The sequence below is a fragment of the Oryctolagus cuniculus genome, chromosome 3 (genome assembly GCF_051225735.1).
Source record: "Oryctolagus cuniculus isolate XC-2025 breed Fujian yellow rabbit chromosome 3, ASM5122573v1, whole genome shotgun sequence".
NCBI classification, from domain to species: domain Eukaryota; kingdom Metazoa; phylum Chordata; class Mammalia; order Lagomorpha; family Leporidae; genus Oryctolagus; species Oryctolagus cuniculus.
The window spans coordinates 128697269-128721050 of record NC_142869.1 but is presented as its reverse complement, the minus strand read 5'-3'; positions in this window follow the sequence as shown (position 1 = coordinate 128721050).

Below are 23782 nucleotides of genomic sequence, written 5' to 3'. Positions count from 1 at the left end.
ACTCTACTAAGTCACAAAGGCATAATCCAAAGATAAAAGCCATCAGTGGAAGAAAAAAAAACAACAAGTACACCCATATGCCTAGAAATAAGTGCAGAAACTCAAGAAATAAGAATAAGGAAGACAACATGATGCCCCCAGAGGAACACAATAGCACTTCAATACTAGAATGTGAGGATGAGGAGATTAATGAAATGCCAGAAACAGAATTCAAAAAAGTAATCATAGGATTACTTAGAAGTAATCAAAAGCAAATCCAAGAATTAAAGAAATCCATACATGACATTATTGAAAATTTTTCCCATGAAGTTGAGATTTTAAAGGAAATCAAAATGAAATATTAGAGATGAAGAATTCAATAGATAAAATAAAAATGCATTGGAAAGCCATAAAAACAGACTCAGTGAGACAGAAGAATTTCCAAGTTAGAAGACAAATCTGCAAATTTTATAGTTAAGACAAAAAAAATAAATTAAGAAAAAGTAAAAAATGTTAAAAAGTGTTGGGATACTATCAAAATAACCAACATATGGATCATAGAAGTTCCTGAAGGCATAGAAAGAGAGAATAGATTAAAAAATTCTTTTAGTGAAATGATTACAAAAAGCTTCCCTAATTTAGAGAACGAAAGGGACTCCTAAGTACAGGAAGCCCATAGAACTAATTGACATGACCAGAAAAGATTTTCACCAAGACACATTGGTAGTCAAACTTTTCTCAGTAAAATATATAGAAAAGATTCTAAAATGTGCACAAGAGAAACGCCAGAATACTCTCAAAAGATCTGCAATTAGACTCATATTTGACTTCTCATAAGAAACCCTATAGGCTAGAAGAGAATGGCAAGATATAATCAAAATCTTAGGAGAAAAAAACTGTCAATCTAGAATACTGTACCTGACAAATCTCTCATTTATGAGTGAAGGTGAAATACGACCTTCTGGGGCCGGTGTAGTGGCATTGCAGGTAAAGCTGCCACCTGCAGTGCCGGCAGCCCATATGGGAGCCAGTTTGAGTCCCAGCTGCTCTGCTCTCTGCTAGGGCCTGGGAAAGCAGTAGATTTCCCAAGTCCTTGGGCCCCGGCGCCCATATGGGAGACCCTGAAGAAGCTCCTGGCTTCAGATTGGCACAGCTCCAGCCATTACAGCCATCTGGGGAGTAACCAGCAGATGGAAGACCTCTCTCTCTGCCTCTCCTTCTCTCAATGTGTAACTCTAACTTTCAAGTAAATAAACAAATCATATAAAAAAGAAAGACCTTTCATAACAAACAGAAATTGAAAGAATTTGTCACCACTCATCCAGCTTTACAAAAGATGCTTAAGGATGTGCTAACACAGAAACATGGTTTTTATTATGAAAGAATGTAAAGATAGGAAATCTCCCAGTAAAAGTAAAAAGATCATTCTCTCTCTGGGGACCTTTGTGCGGCTCTTGCCTGCTGCCACTCTGTCCTATAGACTCTAACTGGCTTGATCTCTCCGGGCCTCGGCTTCATCTAAAGTCAGCGACACCCAGGATCCCTCTGATTCCCTCACTACATCATGGCCTGGGAACGCACAGGCAGGGGCAGCCGTGGGGCTTACTTCATTAGTCTTCCAGTCCCCAGAGGTGGCTGACCTGCACTGCCTGACATTCATTACATTTAAAACTGTTGGTTTTCTACACCTTATCTGATTTTTAGGTGATATTGCAAGCCTAGTTCCTGTTACTTCATCGTGGCCAAAAACAGAAGCACCACAAAGCTTCTTGAGCAGAAGAATGATGGGACAAATACAATCTTTGAAAAAATTCCAGCCAGTGACTCCGTCCGTATAGGCAGGCAAAAAATGAGCACGGAACAAAGGGGAAGTTTTAGGATTATAAATTGTTGGTGTTTGGAGTTTTGATTGCTTTTGTTTAAAAGATTTCCTTGAAATTCAGAGTTACAGAGAGAGAGATCTTCCATCTGCTGGTCCATTCCCCAAATGGCCACAGTGGCCAGGGCTGGGCCAGGCCAATGCCAGGAGTCTGGAGACCATCCAGGTCTCTCACATGGTTGGCATGGGCCCAAGTACTTGGGCCACCTTCTGCTGTTTTCCTAGGCACACTACTAGGGAGTTGGGTCAGAAGTGGAGTGACTAGGGCTCATAGGGGATGCCAATGTCTCTGGCAGTGGTTTAATCTGCTGTGCCACAATGCCAGCTCCCAATTGTTGGTGTTTTAAAGTCATCTTCTCCAACTGCCAGGATGGAAACGTCAAGGATCCATGGCCCAATTTCCACAAACCCGAGGACTGTGGTTTGTACTTGCTGTGATCTTGAAGTCACCTGGGTAACAAGGCTGTGCCCTGCAGGTGGGCCCTGAATGAAGCCCTGGCCCTGCCTGCCACCTCACTGCCCAGGATGCTGTTCCATCACCTGTGTGTTGGATCACATTCACCAGTCATGGTGAGCCTTGCAGCCACTTCCGACAGGAAGCCCTCTCGGATCTACAGCTGGAGGAAGTGCTTCTCGTCTTCACCCCCACAGTTCTTGTGCCTTGCTTGATCGTAGCACTTATCACACAGTGTAATAATAAACTGTGGACAAGATTAAGAAGTCTATGGCAATGGGAACAAGTGTTCAAACACTACACAGCCTCCGCACCTAGCATGCAGCCAACCCAAACAGGCAGCAGGAAAGAGGAAACAGAAAGAATGGGGGGATAAACCAAAGAGGTTGGCCGCTAGACCTCCTTGAACAAGCTTTGCTTCATCCTCTGGCTCTACGACTCCCAGTGGCTCTAAGTAATCTGCCTGTCTAATCTAACCAAGCCCCTGGGACTTAATCCATCCCTTCTGAAGGTGGACGTGAAAACCAAACAATGCCTAATGTCAGGAAGATGAATGGGTCCTGGCTGACATTCTCCCCGACAAGGTTCTCCTAGGAGAGTTGAGGCAGAAACATGCTGGCCGTTGACGTGTCTGTGAAACAACCTTTGCTCTTCCCTTGCTTTCTGAGGTAGTCAGCTTTTGTCACTGTAACAAGAGGTTTATTCTTGCCCATGACTTTGGAGGCTCACTTTTGTTCCGCTGTCTGGTGAGGCTGGAAGGTGGCAATGGCAGTGTGTGCGCAGAGGAACAGCCACATAGCAAGAGAGGAAGCAGAGAGAGAGACTGGCTGACCCCATCTCAAGCTTTATAACCAACCCTCTCGTGAGAATTACCTTCTGAAAGCACGCTCCCATTGCCCTAAGGGCCTCCCCTTAGGCCCATCTTCCGAACAGCATAACTGGATTGTTCTTACCCTCTTGGGTTCCATTGACATGACTGATGGGGTTTATACATCCAGGAGTCAAATCTCTCAAACCACAGCTACTCCAAGTGTGAAGGCTCAATAACGATAGGGGGGACTACGATTAGCTATCATCTGAAACAATAAGAGGGAATAGCTTCTGAGGCCACAAGCTCTTGCCTTGCCAGCCATGTGTTACATGGCTGGTATCTCATTCCATCCAGTGGCCCTAAGAGCAGTAAGAGTGAAGAAGCCACAGCACACAGGAGTCAAGTCACTTGCCTAAGGACACACGGAAGCTCATGCATGGATGCCACTAGAAACCTCCAATCTAAGACTCCTGGCCTGTGAGCTATGTCCCTGAGGGTGGGTGGGGTGGTGCCAGGGGCACACCCTGGGAGCCCTGAGAGAGGCTGAGACTAGACTATTTGCCCTAATAATTGTCTCTACTCTGAATAAGGAACACCACACACATATACACGTTGCCATTTTTTTAGCCAAACTAGTTGAACACTATTTAGGTGAAAAATAAATTCAAGTGTAACTACAAATAAAGCTATTTATTCATTATAAATTCCGTCAAAGTATGTATACCTAAAACCCATCTGCTGTTGTAGTTCTTGGTACCCTGTTGTTCTCAGTGGAAGTTTCAACTGCATAATACATTTGGAAAATTCTAGGCTCCAGACCTCAGAGGGATTATGCCCTAGAGTTTGCAGCCCACTTTTCTTTGATCATGGCTGCAATGGGGGTTCTGGAACCCCGAGGGACTTCAGCCACTCCAGGATGTGGCAGAGTGCATCGCAAAGGCAGAGTAATAAGAAGGAGGGGGACTACCTTCCCTTCCCTGAGGCTTAGGCTGACTCTACCCAGGCACTGAGCTCCTCCAACCCAGGCTGTCAGCCGCACCCCCAACCCTGCCCATTTGTGCATCAGGAAAACCACAGACTTGAGTTCCTTCCATTAGCTGGTGGCTCAGGTGCCTTGGCTAAGGGCCTATTCTCCCAACTTGCTCCCCTCTGCCTGGCTGTCATTGAACACCTGCGGAGATGTCAGAAGGCATCACATTCAGTACTCTAATTCTTCCTATAGAAATGCATGATCTCAGCCTCCAGGAAGTGAAAGGCCAAGGAGGGGCTGAGCCCAGGTGCTGAGAAACCATTCATACATGGGCCTAGGAGTTGCTGTCACTCCCTTCCCATACCCTCCCTGAACTTCAGTTTTTCAGCTGTAAAATGGGTATAACAATGGGGTCCTGGGGAGGATTATAGAAAAGCAGGTGAAGAGTCTGGCTCCAAGTCTGCCACATGGCTGCTTCTTGTCTGATATCTGCTCCCTGTGTCTTCCTTGCAGAATGCAACCCAGATGTGTCTGGATATACTGGGTCCACTGAACCATGTTTTCTTACAGGCAGAGGAACACCAGACAGGCATGGAGAGAGAGAGGTGACTACAGAGAGGAGAAAGATGACAACTGGTAAACTGGTGTGTGTGTGTGTGTGTGTGTGCATGTGTGTGTTCATGCATGCGCACGTATGTGGACATGTGTTCTTCTGTAGGAAACAGACCCATACAATGCAAACTAAAGGGTTTATCAAGTGCCTGAGATTCCATGGAGCAATATAAGCCTTCCAGAACCAAAGCATATCCCAAGATAAAGCAAGAGATCCTCAAGGTTGGTGTTGTGGTGTAGTGGGTTGGGCCACCACCTGCAGCATCAGTATCCCAAATGGAGTCTCAGCTGCTCTGCTTCTGATCCAGCTCCCTGATAACGTGCCTGTGAAAGCAGTGGAGGATGGCCCAAGTGGTTGGGCCCCTGTACCCATGTGCAAGACCTGGAAGAACCTCCTGGCCCCTGGCTTCAGACAGGTCTAGCCCCAGCTGTTGTGGCTATTTGGGGAGTAAACCAGCAAAAGGAAGACTTCTCTCTCTCTCTCTCTTTCAAATAAATAAAATAAATCTTTAAATAAAATGATTCCCTCAAACTAACTGTGATACATTAAGGGCTTCCCAATTAAATAAAGTCTCAAGACAAATTAATGCGAATTACCAAAAAAAATGAAGTATCTAATTTGCATGCCTGGGGCTGAGGGCATTATCCACGCCTATCCCGTTTCCTCACTCAGCTATGTGCGCTGTGCTGGACTCTAAGTGCCTTCAGGATGGAAAATTGTTCCCTCAGCAACCACTTCCCTTCCAGAGCAGCACCGTGCCTGCCCCACAGGACGCACTCAATAAATATTTCGGGGGGGAGGGGAGTGCACAGGATGGATAAACAGCAGTGAGCTGCCCCCTCACACCCACTGCAAACCCACAAGTCAAGAGAAGGGCTCCTCATGCCTTGGGACAAACATTCCCTCCCCCAAAACATGAGCCAGGCATGCCTGAACCCCCTCCCGTTTTCGGGGAAGCTGGCACAGAGGTTCACCTTGGCCATGGTTTTTGAGGTCTCCCAGAGGCAGGTGAAGGCCTGGGCTAAACTGGTCTCTTTGTTCCCAGATCAAGGCAGGCTGAGCAGATGCTTGGCAGCTACCACTGCCAGACAGGGCCTGCCAGAACAAGGGGATGAAGCCAGGCCAAGGACTGTGTCAGAAGGGGTTCCGGGAGGTGGCAGGCACACAAAAAGGGCTCTGGCGGAGCTCCTGGGAAGCATGCCCAAGCTTCAGGTCTGCAAGGGCCAGGCTGGCTGTCCGCGGAGGCAGGAAAGTGGTGGAGACAGGTTACAATAGCCCTCAGAGAGCCCCGAGCAGTGAGCAAGGAGGTCACAAACGCAGCCAGCGCTGATGTCACCTGTGTGGTTTCCTAGCCGTGCAACCTGCAGCATGTCTTCAGCCTGCTGGGCCTCCACCTCTTCGTCACCAAAACGCTTTCTTCCTTCTTGTGATTTTGGGCTGAGCTCTGCAAACTTCTTCTGCCTTGCCCGCTGACATGATGCTAGGCTCAGCATAGGTGGCACAGAGGGAGGCTCAGGAAATGGATCCTCTGGCCTGCTTTCTATTCCAGTGGGGTGGCCCCAGCAGTAGCAGTCCCTGCTGCAGCAGTGCCTGGATCCAGTTTGCAGGGTTCCCCCCTTCACAGGACCGGCCTCTTGGTGCTGCATCTCAGAGACACCAGCGCTGGACATCACCACCTCCTCCTGCCCCCAGACGTCTGGGTTTTAGCTCCACAGGGCCTCTCCCCCACGCTCTTGACCTTGAATCATTGTGATCTCTTCCCTTGTTCCCACAGCTGCTTCCAGCACTCATTACCTCCACGGTAACCTAGCTTCAGTCACCTACTTAACAACTGTGTACCTGGTTAACACTTCTCATATTACTTTCCCCTTATAAAAACAGTGGACGTGATTTCTATTTCCTGGATAGGCCCTGGCTAATGAAACATGCTTCCTATTGTTTTCTAAGGAGGCTTTTACCTGGCTTTTGCGTCGTTCTTGGCCCATAAAAGTCTAATTCATGTCGATCCTTTTCCTTACCTCGGGAATAGCCCTTGGAGTCATACGGTGCCAATGTTTCCAAACATCTTAAATGTTTCCTACAGCAGAGATTAGGAGACAAATAGACTCCTAGCTCCACTTACCAGCTGGATAACCTTGGACAGTTTGTTTTACCTTTGGGAGCCTCATCCCCTAAGTACAAATAAAAACAGCTCTTAACTTGTAGGGCTGCTTAAAGGATTATACGAGATACACACCTATAAATATATGCACACGGTGTCTGCCACAGAGCAGTGTTACCCACCCCAGGTTCCTTGGCTCACTGGCAAGTAGGAACTCACAAAAGAAATTCCAAGTTGTTGCAACCCAGGCAGGGTTTACTGGGGGCTTAGGCTTGAGCACAAGGAAATGGCAGTGAGACAAGGTTTGGCCAACTGCCTCTCTGACTGGCACTAGACAGGTGATTTTATGGGGCCGGCACGCAGCATTTGCATCTGCACCAAGCCTGCAGTTCTGGCTCATTCCCCTCAGTGCATGACCCTTCAGTTTGTACCCGGCTCTGTGCTTTGCACAAGCACTATTGTGTTTTTTGCACAATACACATTCAAAATGGCATGCTGTTCACTAACACCATCCCAGACAGGTCACATGTCCTCTGGGCTACTCTGAGCATGCGGGTAGGTTTGGGAAGTCCCTCACAGGGCAGTAAGGGTCCAGCTCCCTTTGGGCTTAGAACTGGAGATGGATACAGTGTCAGATTGGGAGATAGATGCATAGTTAGGAGGGGGTTGATTGAGTTCTGCTTTATCTTGTCTCAGCTGTGCTCAGAAAATTGCGCTGATGGAGCTGGCGTTGTGGCATAGCAGATAAAGTTGCTGTGTGCACCACCAGCACCCCGTAGGGGTACTGGTTTGAGTCCTGGCTGCTCCTCTTTTGTTCCAGCTTCCTGCTAATGGACTGAGCAGGCAGTGGAAGATGGCCCAAGCGCTTGGGCCCCTGCTCCCGCAGGGGAGACCCAGAAGAAGCTCCTGACTCCTGGCTTCCACCTGGACCAGCCCTAGCCATTGTGGCCATCTGGGAAATGAACCAACAGATGGAATCTCTCTCTCTCTCTCTCTCTCTCTCTGTGTGTGTGTGTGTGTGTGTGTCCTTCTCTGTAACTCTGCCTTTCAAATAAATTTTAAGGAAAGGAAGGAAGGGAAAGAGGGAGGGAGGGAAGGAGGGAGGGAGGGAGGGAGGGAGGGAGGGAGGAAAGAAAGAATGTAGGAGGGAGAGAAGAAGGAAAGAAGGAAGGGAGGGAGGGAGGGAAGGAAGGAGGGAGGAAGGAATGTAAGTAGGAAGGAGGAAGGGAGGGAAGGAGGGAGGAAGGGAGGGAGGGAGGAAGGGAGGGAGGGGAAAAGAAAGAATTAAATTATGGTTGTTAACTGTTTCTCTCTCTTTTTTTTTCCTAGAAAAGGATTAAATTCCATTTACTCTAATATTGATCTTTTTTTTTTTCAGGTTTTACTTTCTTTTTTTTCAACTTTTATTTAATGAATATAAATTTCCAAAGTACGATTTATGGATTACAATGGCTTCCCCCACATACCGTCCCTCCCACCCACTACCCTCCCCTTTCCCACTCCCTCTCCCCTTCCATTCACATCAAGAATGGAAGGGAAGAGGGACTGTTTCTCTTTTTTGCTTGTTATTTTGTGGCTATATCAGCCAAGTTTTATCAAATAAGTCATAACTGGGCAGTAAAATGTTACTTAGTTTTCTACAATACCACAACCAAAGTATGGAATCAAACAGGGCATATCAGAGAGTATGGGGTTGTGTTGTTTTCAATCATTTTATAAAAACAATGTTAGAGGGTGCTGTATGGGGCTGGTGTTCTGGCACAATAGACTAAGCCTAAGTAGACTCTGGGATTTCATATGAGTGCCAGTTCGAGTCCCAGCTGCTCTACTTCTGATTCAGTGCTCAAAAGCTGTCCTGTGGTAGGTATGTGGCATTTTTTAAGTGATCACTTGGGACACAAACTCCATAGGAAGTTTAAAGAAAATAAGACAATAAGAAGTGTTACAATAACATATAATAAGAATAAAATAAATATATCTTGCAATGAAATGCACATGGCATTAATAATACACATATAAGAACAACACATATGGGGGTTGACATTGTGGGTCAGCTTGTTAAGCCACCGTCTGAAGTGTTGGCAACCCATATGAATGACAGTTAGAATCCTGATTGCTCCACTTCCAATCCGGTTCCCTGCTAATGTGCCTGAGAAGACAGGTGAAGATGGCCCAAATGCTTGAACCCCTGCCACCTACGTAGGAGACCCAGGTGGAGCTCCAAGTTCCAGGCTTCAGCCTGGACCAGCTCAGGCCATTGCAGCCATTTGGGGAAATGAATCAACAGAAGAAGATCTCTCTCTCTCTCTCTCTCTCTCTGACATGTTGTCTTTCAGATAAATAAATATTTAAAAAAAAAAAGACGTGAAAGATTAAAAATTGTCATCTCATATAAAGAACAATTAAAATATACTATGAAAATGAGGAAAAAATACAAGTTGAAATTATAAAATCTTATAAATGATGTAATTAGAGAATAGGAAAATGTAAACAGAGGTGGCATCAGGTGGCTGGTTAGCTCAGTGGTAAAGATGCCCACATTCCATATTAGAGTGCCTGGTTTTGAGATAGAGATCAAGTTCCATATTCTTGGCTTTGCCGGGGCCCATTCCTAACTAATGCAGGAATTTGGGGAGTGCCAGTGGATGGAAGATCTACCTCTGTCTGTCTGTCTCCTCTCTCTCTCTCTCCCCCTGATTTTCAAATAAATAAAAATAAGTACATTTTTCAAAGAGAGGTGGCAGAACTCCAAATGTAATTAGAACAAAAAGTATGTTTAAAATGAAGACTAAACTAGAAGAAACACATGAGAGAACAAGGAAAGAATGCCTTGAGATCAATAGAAGGAAGAGAGAAAAATGTTTTAAAAATAGTTAAAAAGATATTAAAAATGATAAGTATAGAAGATAGGCAAAAATGAAATTGAACATGTATATTAAGGTACCTTCAAGAAACTTCAAGGTACTAAAGCACCTTCAAGAAAGGGCCAGAGTTGTGGCACAGTGTATTAAACTACTACCTGTGATGTCAGACCCCACATGGAGCTCTGGTTCAAGTCCCAGCTGCTCCACTTCTAATCCAGCTCTCTGCTAATGTGCCTGGGGAGGCAGTGAAAGAAGGCTCAAGTGCTTAGACCCTCCCACCCACATGGGAGACCAAGATGGAGCTCCTGGCTCCTGGTTTCGACCTGGCCCAGCCCTGATCACCGCAGCCATCTGGGGAGTGAACCAGCAGATGGAAGACTCTTTCTCTCTCTCTCTCTCTCTCTCTCTCCCCATCCCTCCATTCGTCTATCCATCTATCCCTCTCTCTGTGTCACTCTGTCTTTCAAATAAGTAAAATAAATCTTTTAAAAAGAAGAAATGAAAAAACACATGAAAACAATGGAAAAAAAGACTAAAATCTATAATCAAAAAAATCTGAATAGACAATGTTCTAGCCTCAGAGAAAAAGAGCATATTACAGACCTGAGAAAAGCAATCGATGTGGTCAGTATCAAGATATAGTCTAGTAAAGTTACCAGACTGTACAAAGCAAAGTATTTTAGGCATCCTTGATAAAAAAAAAAAAAAAAAAAAAAAAAAAAAAAAAAAAAACTTGGCCACAGAGAAAATAGATTAGTAATTACCTGGGTTGGGGAGGAGACTGGGGAATAACTGCTCAGTGGGTGTAGGGTTCCTTTGAGAGTGATAAAAATGTTTTAGAACTAAATAGTGGTAAATCATGTATCATTATGAATGTACCAAGTGCCACTGAATTATACGTGTTAAGTGGCTGAACGAGTAAATTTTATGTTATATGCATTTTGCCATAAAAAAGCAACACCAACTATAACCTATCTATAAGAATTGCACACTAAGGATAAAGATATAAATAAATTAGAAGTAAAGGAATGGAAGAACACACCCATGGAAGACCTGAACTGAGTTCTCAGCTCTCCACTTCAGCCTTGACCTAGCCCTGGTTGTCTTGGTGTGTAAGAAGTGAACCAGCACATGAGTTCTCTCTATATATCTGTTTCTCTCTATCTAGAGATATCACTCTGTCTGCATGTGACTGGCTCTCTCTGTCCCTGTCTCTCTGCCTCTCAAATAAAATTTTCAAAATAGTAAAATACAGATGATAACACTAATGAAAATAAAGCTAGGGGGGGTCAGCACGCTGTGGTGTAGTGGGTAAAGCCAATGCCTGCAGTGCTGGCATCTCATATGGGCACCGGTTCGAGTCCTGGCTGCTCCACTTCCAATCCAGCTCTCTGCTATAGCCTAGAAAAGCAGTAGAAGATGGCCCAAGTCCTTGGGCCCTTGTACCTGAGTGGGAGACCTGAAAGAAGCTCCAGTCTCCTGGCTTTGGATTAGCACAACTCCAGCCATTGCAGCCAATTGGGGATTGAACCAGCAGATGGAAAACCTCTATCTCTATCTCTCCTTCTCCCTCTGTGTAACTCTGACTTTCAAATAAATAAGTAAATCTTTAAAAAAATAAAATAAATTTTTAAAAAGCTAGAATGGTATTTTAATATTAGACAAAATAGATTTTTTTAAAGATTTATTTATTTATTTGAAAGAGTTACACAGAGAGAGGAGAGGCAAAGAGAGAGAGAGAGAGAGAGAAAGGTCTTCCATCCGATGGTTCACTCCCCAGATGGCCGCAATGGCTGGAGCTGCACCAATCTGAAGCCAGGAGCCAGGAGCTTCTTCTGGGTCTCCCACGTGGGTGCAGGGGCCCAAGGATTTGGGCCATCTTCCACTGCTATCCCAGGCCATAGCAGAGAGCTGAACAGGAAGTGGGGGCAGTAGGGTCTCGAACCGGCGCCCATATGGGATGCTGGCGCTTCAGGCCAAGGTGTTAACCCACTGCGCCATAGTGCCGGCCTGACAAAATAGATTTCAAAACAAATAACAGTACTAGGGATAACTAGGGTCATTTTATGAAAATAAAGTGTCCAATACACACATCAAAAAGACTTCATAATCCTAAATATTTATGCACCTAAATAACAAAGTATAAAAATATATAAAGCAAAGTGATAAAACTCAAAGAATAGACAGATCCTCAATTGTAATTAGAAATTTCAGCAATGCTTTCTCAATAACTGATATTAATAGAAAGCCGGTAAGTACACAATGATGTGAAAACACTATCAACAAACTGAACCTAATTGACAACTCCAACCAGCAACAAAAACAAAAACAAAATACGCCTTTTTCAAATGCTCAAGTAGAATTTTTTTAAAGATTTTATTTATTTATTTAAAAGTCAGAGTTACAGAACAAGAAGGAGAAACAGAGAGAAAGATCTTCCATTTGCTGGTTCACCCCACGCAACATGGCTACAACGGCCAAGACAGGGCTAGACTAAAGGCAGTTTATCTCAGGAATGCAAAGTTGGTTTACTATTCAAAATTTTTAAATCAATTTAATTTAAAAATCAACTTAAAAAGTCATATTTGTAACCAGCACTGTGGAGCAGCAGGTTAAGCCACTGCCTGCAGCACCATCTCCCCATAAGAGTGCCTGTTCGAGTCCCAGCTTCTCCACTTTCAACCCAGCTGCCGCTAATGGGGAAGCAGTAAAAGATGGCCCAAGTGCTTGTTCCCCTGTACCCACATGAGAGACCTGAGGAAGCTCCTGGCTCTCGGCTTTGGCCTGGCCCAGCCCTGGATACTGTGGCCAATTGGGAAGTGAACTGGAGGACAGAAGATCTTTCTCTCTCCTTCTCTCAAATAAATAATTACAAATATTTTTAAAATAAAATAAAAAATTTAAAAAGTCATATTAACAGACTAAAAAGGAAAAATTTTTATTATAGTCATCAATGTATAGTATAAGTACAAAAACACTGTTAGGACTAATAGGTTAATTAGCAAGGTTACAGGGTACATGGTGAACACAAAAAATGAATTGTGTTTCTATGTATGAGAAATGAACAGTCATAAACTAAATATAAAAAATAAGACTAAAATAACAAAACATGGATTAATTAAGGATAAATATGATAGAAGAGATGCAAGACTGTACACTTACCACTATAAAATTTTCTGAAAAAAAAAATAAAAGACATTAAAAAGTGGAGAAATAAAACAGCTTTGTGGTTTAGAAGAAAATATGTCAATTATCCCCAAACTGATCTATAAATGCAATGTAGTTGCCATCAAAATCACATCAGGATTTTGGAGTGTGTGTGTAGACGCTGATAAACTGATTCTAAAATTTAAATGTAAATGTAAAGGATCCAGGATGGCAAAAACAAAAATACTGGAGAGAATCAGAAATAAGGAGTAGTGACAGATAGGTATAAATACATTCATATATTATAAAAAACAAATTATTGTTTCAAGAGTAAGTCTATTATGTATTGTGCTTGAAAAGGAGAGACTGGTGGATGTATTTGAGCCTATATGAATATATATAATAAGTAGAATAATTTAGTGGGGCTGGCGCTGTGGTACAGCAGGTTAACACCCTGGCCTGAAGCGCTAGCATCCCATATGGGTGCCAGTTCAAGTCCTGGCTGCTCCTCTTGCGATCCAGCTCTCTGCTATGGCCTGGGAAAGCAGTAGAAGATGGCCCAAGTGCTTGGGCCCCTGCACCCATGTGGGAGATCTGGAAGATGCTCCAAGCTCCTGGCTTCGGGTCAGCACAGCTCCGGCCATTGCAGCCATCTGGGCGAGTGAACCAGCGAATGGAAGACCTCATTCTCTATCTCTACCTCTCTCTGTAACTTTGTCTTTCAAATAAATAAAATAAATATTTTTTTTAAAAAAAGAATAAAGATTATGATAAAATATTTAAAAAAGAATAGTGATTCCCTATAGGTGTTATTAATTAGTAATTAAGGGCTATTACTTAACTCAGCTTTTGGAAAAGATAGATAGATGTATGAGAGTACTTCAAAATGTTCATGGAAATAGAATTAAAATACAAGTTTAATTTTGTGCGAAAATTGTTAAAATCCATACATACTCATGTATGTATGTGTATGTAGATTGAGTATCTCTTATTTGATATGCTTGGTACCAGAGACATTTTGAATTTTGGATATTTTCAGATTGTGGAATAGTTGCATGTATATATAATGAGATATATTGGGAATGGGATTCAAATCGAAACACAGAATTTATTTATGTCTCATATACATCTCATACACCTAGCCCAAAAGTGATTTCTTACAATGCTGTTCATAATTTGTGCGTGAAACAAAGTTTGCATACACTGAATGACCAGAAAACAAAATTGTCACTATTTCAGCCGCCCACATGAACAATCTGTTGTTGGTAGCATCATTATCATTCCTGAATTTATGTGATACCAATAAGAAATCGCTTTTTCACAAGATTCAAACATAAGTACTTAATAGTAAAAAATACCATGTGCTGCTATTGCGGTGAAAACAGCATGCTCAGAGGAACCAAGCTGCACAGCAGCCTTGCCAAAACACCTGTGTCAGCTGCTCACCCACGGCAGCCCCCATCAACAGCCAGCTTTCAGTCTCCACCAACCACTGGGAAGGTGGGCATTTGTCCTAGTGTTTGGGAGGCCCACAACCCATATCAAAGTGCCTGGTTTCAAGCGCTAAGCCTGATTCCATCCCAGTTCCCTGCTAATGCACACCTTGGGAGGCAGTTGGTGATGGCTTGTATAACCGGCTTACTGTTACATGCAGGCATTTGGAGAATGAACCAATGGATGATTCACTCCCAAACGCCAGCAACAGCCAGGGCTTGGCCAAGCTGATGCCAGGATCTGGGAACTCCATCCAGGTCTCCGACATGGGTGGTAGAAATCCAGGTACTGGGCCTTCATCTGCTGCCTCCCAGGGTGACTATCAGCAGGGAGCTGGATCAGAAGTAAAGGAGCTGGGATTGGAACCAAGCAATCCAATACAGGATGCAGGTATCCAAAGCAGTGGCTTCACCAACGTGCCACAGTATTCACTCCTCAAAGATTTTTGAACCAAAAATAAATTTATCTTTTAATTCTATGAATTCTTTAAAGCACCCTCAAGTGTAGTGTATGTACAGTGAGGATATAACATAACCAAGGTCCAATTTGTCAATGATAATACTAAGTGCAATAGACTTAGTATCTATTAAAAGAAAAAATTCAAATTGGCAAACAAGTTCAAACTCAAAATCATGCTTACTATAAGAGATACAGGAAAATAAAGTTATTCAGAAATGTTAAAAATAAAAGGATGGATGAGGACATACCAGGCAAATGCTAATAAAATTAAAGCTAGGGTCACAATCTTAACAACAGTTAATTAATGGAAATTAAAACAAAATTCATTCAAAGAGACCATGAAGGACACTCCATAAAGCTAAAGATTCATATTCACAATGAAGACCAACAATTGCTGTTTACTAAGACAAAAACTACAGAAGATACAAAGAGTAACATACTCATAATGGGAGACTTAACAGTAGTAAAACAACAAAAGCCCTATTAAAAAGCACAAAGGAATAAAAGAAAAATAGTTGAAAGTTAAAGAAAATACTAGCAACAAAATGATAAAACCACTAGCTAGTTCCTTCAAAGAGAAAAAGAGATATACAAGGGCTGGCACTGTGGCGTAGCAGATAAAGCCACCACCTGCAATGCCGGCATCCCATATGGGCGCCGGTTCGAGTCCCAGCCGCTCCACTTCCAATCCAGCTCTCTGCTATGTCCTGGGAAAGCTATAGAAGATGGCCCAAGCCCTTGGGCCCCTGCACCCATGTGGAAAACCCAGAGGAAGTTCCTGGCTCCTGGCTTTGGATCCGTGCAGTTCTGACCGCTGTGGCCACTTGGGGAGTGAACCAGCAGATGGAATACCTCTCTCTCTCTCTCTCTCTCTCTTTCTCTCTCCCTCTGTACCTCTCCTTTTCTCTCTGTGTAACTCTGACTTTCCAAGTAAATAAATAAATCCTTAAAAAAAAAAAAGACACACAAAGCCGGAAACAGCAAGGGATAACCATCAAAACAGAAGAAAATTTAAGTTATAAGAGACTTCCTAGCACATCTCTATGAAAATCAGCTTCAAAAACCAAATGAAATGGATTTTATTTAGAACAATTCAGTAACCACAAGTAACTCGAGTAGCAGCAGAAAAATCTATATAGCAGAATTAAAATAGAATTGGGAAATATAATCAAAGTAGTAGTCCATACCAAAAAAAAAAAAAAAAACAAACCTAGAACCAGAGAATTCCTCAGTGAAATATTTTCAAAGTTTCAAAGTTCATGTTGAAATCTTTACTTAGTATATACTAAGTTGATCTTCTGTATATAAAGATAATTAAAAATGAATCTTAATGAAGAATGGGATGGGAGAGGGAGTAGGAGATGGGATGATTTGTAGGTGGGAGGGTGGTTATGGGGGTAAAAACCTCTATAATCCAAAACTTGTACTTTTAAAATTTACATTTATTAAAGAAGATTTAAAAAAAAAAGAAGACAATGAATTGCTGCAAAATCAAAAAAAAGTTTCAAAGTTGAGATAATTTCTTTTTTTTATTTTTTTTTTTTTTGACAGGCAGAGTGGACAGTGAGAGAGAGAGACAGAGAGAAAGGTCTTCCTTTTCCATTGGTTCACCCTCCAATGGCCGCCGCTGCCCACGTGCTGCAGCCGGCACACCGCGCTGATCCAAAGGCAGGAGCCAGGTGCTTCCTCCTGGTCTCCCATGGGGTGCAGGGCCCAAGGACCTGGGCCATCCTCCACTGCACTCCTGGGCCACAGCAGAGAGCTGGCCTGGAAGAGGGGCAACCGGGACAGAATCCAGCGTCCCGACCGGGACTAGAACCCGGTGTGCCAGCGCCGCTAGGCGGAGGATTAGCCTATTGAGCCACGGCGCTGGCCAGATAACTTCAATGTTAAATTATTTCAAAGTAAATCTCTGAAAATTTAACATAATGAAATAAATTGATGCCCCCAAAACCTGGCAAAGACTGTAGCAAGGAAACCAAATTCTTTATTAAGATTAATACAGGCCGGCGCCGGGGCTCAATAAGCCGCTAACATCACTAAATATGTTTTCCAGTTTCATCTATTTTGTTGCAAATTACAGGATTTACTTTTTTAACCACTGTGTAGTATTCCATGGTGTACATATCTCATAATTTCTTTATCCAGTCTTCAGTTGATGGACATCTGGGTTGATTCTATATCTTAGCTATTGTGAATGGAGCTGCAATAAACATGGGGGTACAGATCACTCTTTCATATGCTGATTTCATGTCCCTTGAGTAAATTCCTAGGAGTAGGATGGCTGGTTCATACAGGAGGTCTATATTCCTATTTCTGAGGTATCTCCATACTGTTTTCCATAGTGGCTGTACCAGTTTGCATACCCACCAACAGTGGATTAAGGTACCTTTTCCCCCACATCCTCACCAGCATTTATTGTTTTTCTTAACTTGAACTAACACCTTACTAAGTGGAAAACATCTAGTTGTTCCCCACTACAGTTAGACACATTAGTATGTCCAGGGCACACATTCAACCAGCAGTTAAGATGTCAATTAAGACACCCATGTTCCATATTGACATGCCTGTTGTTCAACCCTGTTCCGGCTCCTGACTCCAGGTTCCTGCTAACGCATCCCTGGGAGGCAGTAGTGATGGTTCAAGTAGTTGGGGGACCTGGGACAAGTTCCCAGCCCTCAGCTTCAGCCTCAGCCTCTGTAGGTGTTTACAGAGCGAATCAGTGACTGGAGCTCTCTCTTACACACATGTGGTGCAAGCTCACATTCTCTCTCATTCATTCTCTCTCTCCCTTCCCTGCCTATTTCTCTATCCTTGTCTCTCTGCCTCCTAAAATTTTTAAGATTATGACTCCTTTATTTCCACAAAACTTTGGAGGTATTAGCCAATCTAATTAAATGAGAAAAAGATATAAGCAGATAGAAAATTAAAAAGGACAATATCTATTTTTAAATTATATAACCTGAGAAACACCACCCAAAGTATAAACAGAAAAACTACCACAAGAAATTCTATAATTTTTAAAATAACATACAAAATTTATAATACACACATGAATCAATGAGAAGATATAATATTCTGAATAAAAATCCCCATTACAATATATGAAAAGAAATTGTTAGGAGTAAATGCCCATAATCTGTAAGAAAAACAATAAAACACCTTTATAAGAGTACACTTAAATATAAAGAATAAATGTGTGAAATTTGGACTAAGGAAAAATGTACAGAACAAACAGCCTTATTTATTCAACAAGTAAATCACAGGTAAAATTTTAAATGCATTAAAGAAATTCCAAGAAACATATCAACTACTGCAAAGTATAGATCCTATCTGAATTCCAGTTGCAGTAACCATTCATAAGAAAAGAGAAGAAACATGAACACTGATTAAATATTGAATGATACTGGAAAATTAATACTAATTTTTTAAGCATGGCAATAGTGCTGTGGTCATTTTAAAAAGGACTTTTAATCTTTTAGAAACATACACTAAAATACAGGTGAAATAATAAGTCTTGAATTTACTTCCAAATAATCCAGGGTGTTGTGGAAAACGGAGAAAAGTAGATGAAGACTGGTATTTGGGGACTGGGGGGAGGCCAGCATTGTGGCCCAAAGGGTTAAGCTGGAACTTGAGTGCTAGTTTGAGTTCTGGCTGCTCCACTTCTGATCCAGCTCCCTGCTCCCTGGAAAGCAGCAGAAGGGGCCCCTGTCCACCAAGTGGTGATGTAGGCAATGAATATATTAATTTCCAATCCAGTTTCTTGCCTACACAGAGGAACAAACTGTATTTAACAATGAGGGATTGGGGCGGGTGCCATGGTTCACTTGGTTAATCTTCTGCCTGTGGCGCCAGCATCCCATATGGGCTCCATGTTCTAGTCCCAGTTGCTCCTCTTCCAGTCCAGCTCTCTGCTGTGGCCTGGGAGGGCAGTAGAGAATAGCCCAAGTGCTTGGGCCCCTGCACCCGCATGGGAGACCAGGAGGAAGCACCTGGCTCCTGGCTTCGGATCAGTGCAGCGCCGGCCATAGCGGCCATTTCGGGGAATGAACCAATGGAAGGAAGACCTTTCTCTCTGTCTCTCTCTCTCACTTTCTATGACTCTACCTGTCAAATTAAAAAAAAAAATGAGAGATTAAATACACATTCAAGCACAAGTGTGGGCCAATGTGAGTGACCCAAAGAGTGACCCTTAATGAGAAAGAAAGAAAACCTGAAAAATTGTACCTCTACATTACATCCATTTGGGGAGTGAACCACTGGATAGAGGATCTCTCTCTCTCTCACTCTTGCTGTCACTCTCACTCTCGCTCTCGTTCTCCCTCTCCCTCTCGCTCTCTCTCTCTTGCTCTGTCATTCTGCCTTTCTTTCTTTCTTTCTTTCTTTCTTTCTTTTTTTTTTTTTTGACAGGCAGAGTTAGACAGTGAGAGAGAGAGACAGAGACAGAGACAGAGAGAAAGGTCTTCCTTCTGTTGGTTCACCCCTCCTAATGGCCACTACTGCTGGCATGCTGCGCCGATCTGAAGCCAGGAGCTAGGTGCTTCCTCCTGGTCTCCCATGCGAGTGCAGGGCCCAACCACTTGGGCCATCCTCCACTGCCTTCCCAGGCCACAGCAGAGAGCTGGACTGGAAGAGGAGCAACCAGGACAGAATCCAGTGCCCCAACCGGGACTAGAACCCGGGGTGCCGGCACTGCAGGCGGAGGATTAGCCTAGTGAGCCATGGCACCGGCCAAGATTTATTTATTTTTAAGATTTATTTATTTATTTGAAAGGCTGAATTACAGAGAGGCAGAGAGGGAAAATGAGAGTGAGAGCAAGAGCAAGAGAAAGAGAGAACGAGAGAAGTCTTCCATATGCTAGTTCATTCCCCAAATGGCTGCAATGGCCAGAACTGTGCCAATCCATAGCCAGGAGCCATGACTTTCTTCTGGGTCTCCCATGTAGGTTCAGGGGCCCAAGGATTGGGGCTATCTTCTACTGCTTTCCCAGACCATAACAGAGAGCTGGATTATAAGTGGAGCATCCAGGACTCGAACTGGAGCCCATATGGGATGCCAGCACTGCAGACAGCAGATTTGCCTGCTACACCACAGTGCTGACCAATAGGGGGAACTCTTATACAGTGTTGGTGTGAATGTAAATTAGTGCAGCCACTGTGAAAATATTATGGAAATTTCTTTAAAATCTATAGATATATCCAGATGATCCAGGAATCCCATTACTGGATATATCTCCAAAAGATATGAAACCACTGTATCAGAGAGATACCTGCTCCACCATGTTCATTGCAACACTATAGCCAAGATATGGAATCAATCAAGGTTCCCATTATCAGATGTCTAGATAAAGAAAATGTGGTATATGCACACAATGGAATACTACTTAGCCATGAAATAGAATGAAATCTATAATTTTCAGCAAAATGAATGGAACTGTAGGGCACTGTGTTCAGTGAAATAAGCCAGGCACAGAATAAGGAACACTGTATGTTTTCTTGCATATATGGAAACTAAGAAAAACTCAATGTGAGCACAGTATAGGATTACCACAGCTGGGAGGGGTAGGGGGATAGAGAGAGTTTTCATAATGGGTACCATAGTGGGGAGACTATAGTTCAGCTTATATTGTAAGAACAAACAGAAGCCTCCAATCATAAAACAAAGTCAAAGAAAGAAAAATATTGATTACCCTAATTTGACCAGTACACACTGTACACATGTATTGAAATATCATGTGATAGCCCATAAATATGTGCAATGATTGCTAATACATTTTTTTAAAGAATGAACAAAGATATATAAAGGAAATGAAACTCTTAAAAGCAGTATCAGCACCAGACTCATAGAATGACAATTGCTTAAAGTAGCACTCTGACCTCAGAATCAGCCCTTAAGATATTCTTGTCTGGCTGAAAACCCCACGAGATCATTTCAGGCATGGAAAGCAAAGACACTGTGGCAAAAACAAATGTTCTACAATGAAGAACCTCTGTGGGTGAGACCCCAGCAGAAAGAAGTGGTCATCAAAGGATGAACTTTTCTCCAAAGAGAGAACTTTCACTTTGCTTATGGCCTTGTCTAAATACTGAAGGAGTCTGGGGATTCAAAAGCCTTCCATAACCTAGGTAGCTCACATCAAGAGCCTCGGTTGATCACTAGCGTCATACATAAGAGTTTTAATTATTAAATTAACAACAGGAGTCAACTGTGCACTAACTTCCCATGCAAAACCTCTGTCCTTAAATAGTTGTATTATGAGAGTTAGCAGTAAAACTTGTTCTCAAAGATTAATTTTGTCTTAGTTTATTAAGTGGAGGATATACTTACGTCTCATAAGTTTTAGTTATGCCTGAATGTCCAACCCTATTGCTTGTTTTCTTAAGTGCTTCCTTAATTAATGATAACACTTTTTCTCAAGGACTTACTTTCTTTTACTGTATTAAGTAGAGGATATTCTTATGTCTCATAAGTTATAGTTATGTCTGAGCGCTCACAAAAGATATATCGGCCAGTGCGGTGGCTCAATAGGCTAATCCTCCGCCTAGCGGCACCGGGACACTGGGTTCTAGTCCCGGTCGGGACGCCGGATTCTGTCCCAGTTGCTCCTCTTCCAGGCCAGCTCTCTGCTGTGGCCCAGGAGTGCAGTGGAGGATGGCCCAAGTCCTTGGGCCCTGCACCCCATGGGAGACCAGGAGAAGCACCTGGCTCCTGCCTTTGGATCAGCACGGTGCGCCAGCCATGGCAGCCATTGGAGTGTGAACCAACGGCAAAAGGAAGACCTTTCTCTCTGTCTCTCTCTCACTGTCCACTCTGCCTGTAAAAAAAAAAAAAAAAAAAAAAAAGATATATCATTCTTGGGTGCTCTTTTAAAGTTAATTAAGTTTCTTGGGCTGGCGCGCAGCTCACTAGGCTAATCCTCCGCCTTGCAGCGTCAGCACACCAGGTTCTAGTCCCGGTCGGGGCGCCGGATTCTGTCCCAGTTGCCCCTCTTCCAGGCCAACTCTCTGCTGTGGCCAGGGAGTGCAGTGGAGGATGGCCCAAGTGCTTGGGCCCTGCACCCCATGGGAGACCAGGAGAAGTACCTGGCTACTGCCATCGGATCAGCGCGGTGCACCGGCTGCAGCGTGCCGGCCGCAGTGGCCATTGGAGGGTGAACCAATGGAAAAGGAAGACCTTTCTCTCTGTCTCTCTCTCTCACTGTCCACTCTGCCTGTCAAAAAAATAAATAAATAAAAATTTAAAAAAAGTTAAGTTTCTCAAAAAAAAGTGCAATTAACTTTGAGATGCAATGACTTTGAACAGCCCTTGACTCGACGGAACAGGTTTTGTTTGTTTGTTTGTTTGTTTGTTTTTTGCAAATTGCTGAACTCTTTCTTAGTTGGTCTTCTGTGTATAAAGTTAATTGAAAATGGATCTTAGTGGAGAATGGAACTGGGAATGAAGAGGGAGGAGGGAGAGGGGTGGGAGTGTGTGGGGGAGAACAGGTTGGGTGGGAAGAATCACTATATTCCTAAAGTTGTACTTATGAAATGCATGAAGTTTGAATTCCTTAAATAAAATGTTTATTTGGGAAAAAAATTTTAAATGAAAAAAAAGTCATTATTAGATAAGGTAGCAGCCAGTGCCACAGCTCACTTGGCTAATCCTCCACCTGTGGCACTGGCACCCCGGGGTTCTAGTCCCGGTTGGGGCGCCGGATTCTGTCCTGGCTGCTCCTCTTCCAGTCCAGCTCTCTGCTATGACCCGGGAGTGCAGTGGAGGATGGCCCAAGTGCTTGGGCCCTGCACCCCATGGGAGACCAGGAGGAAGCACCTGGCTCCTGGCTTCGGATCAGCGCAGAGTGCCGGCTGCAGCATGCCAGCCGTAGCGGCCATTGGTGGGGTGAACCAACGGAAAGAAAGACCTTTCTCTCTGTCTCTCTCTCTCACTGTCTAACTCTGCCTGTCAAAAAAAAGATAAGGTAGCGTTCCAGCAAAACATGAAAGGAGACAAAGAAGGACACATACAATGCTAAAGGCTAGAATTCACTATGAAGACATAGTGGCCACCAATATCTACACAAAAAATAATGCAGCAACAACTTTCCTAAAGCATAAATTGCAAAAGAAATAAAAACATGCTAATTATATCTTTAGCACATATCCATCAGTCCAAGACAGTCCAAGGATACAGTAACAAGCCCAACAGTAAAAAAAAATTTATGTGAACTAATCAACGTTCATGGGATAGTTATTTGCGAGGCAGAAAGAGAGAGAGCGCACAATCTTCCATCTGCTGATTCTCTCCCCAAATGGCAACAATGGCTGGAGCTGGGCCAATTTGAAGCCAGGAGCCAGGAGCTTCCTCTAGGTATCCTACATGGATGCAGGGGCCCATGTAGGGGCACCATCTTCCACTGCTTTCTCATCCCCAGCAGGGCAACCATGAGACCTACGATACTGGATTTTATTTTTTAAAAAAGATTTATTTTATTTATTTGAAAGACAGAGTTACAGAGAGAGGGAGAGACAGAGAAATATTTTCCATCCGCTGCTTCATTCTCCAAATGGCCACAATGGCCAGAGCTGGGTTAATATGAAGCCAGGAGCCAGGTTTCTTCCAGGTCTCCCATGTGGGTGCAGAGACCTAAGAACTTGGGACATCTACTGCTTTCCTAGGACATAGCAGAGAGCTGGATCGGAAGTGGAGCAGCTGGGACTAGAACCAGCGCCCATATGGGATGCCGGTGCTTCAGGCCAGGTCTTTAATCCACTGCACCACAGCTCCAGCCCCACTGCATTTTAAAGAAAAAAAAGTCTCAGGGCCAGCACTGTGGTGAGCAGGCAAACTATAATTATACATGTAGTGGACTTTCCAGAGGCTCCGGCACGTGACATGCACTGGATAATTTTATCCTTACTCTACAGGTAGGGGAAAGTGGAAGGCAGTGGACATCAAATGGCTCACCAAAGACATTCAGGTAGAGCATGTCAAAGCACTTGACCTTTGGTCCCTCTATGTTGTCCTT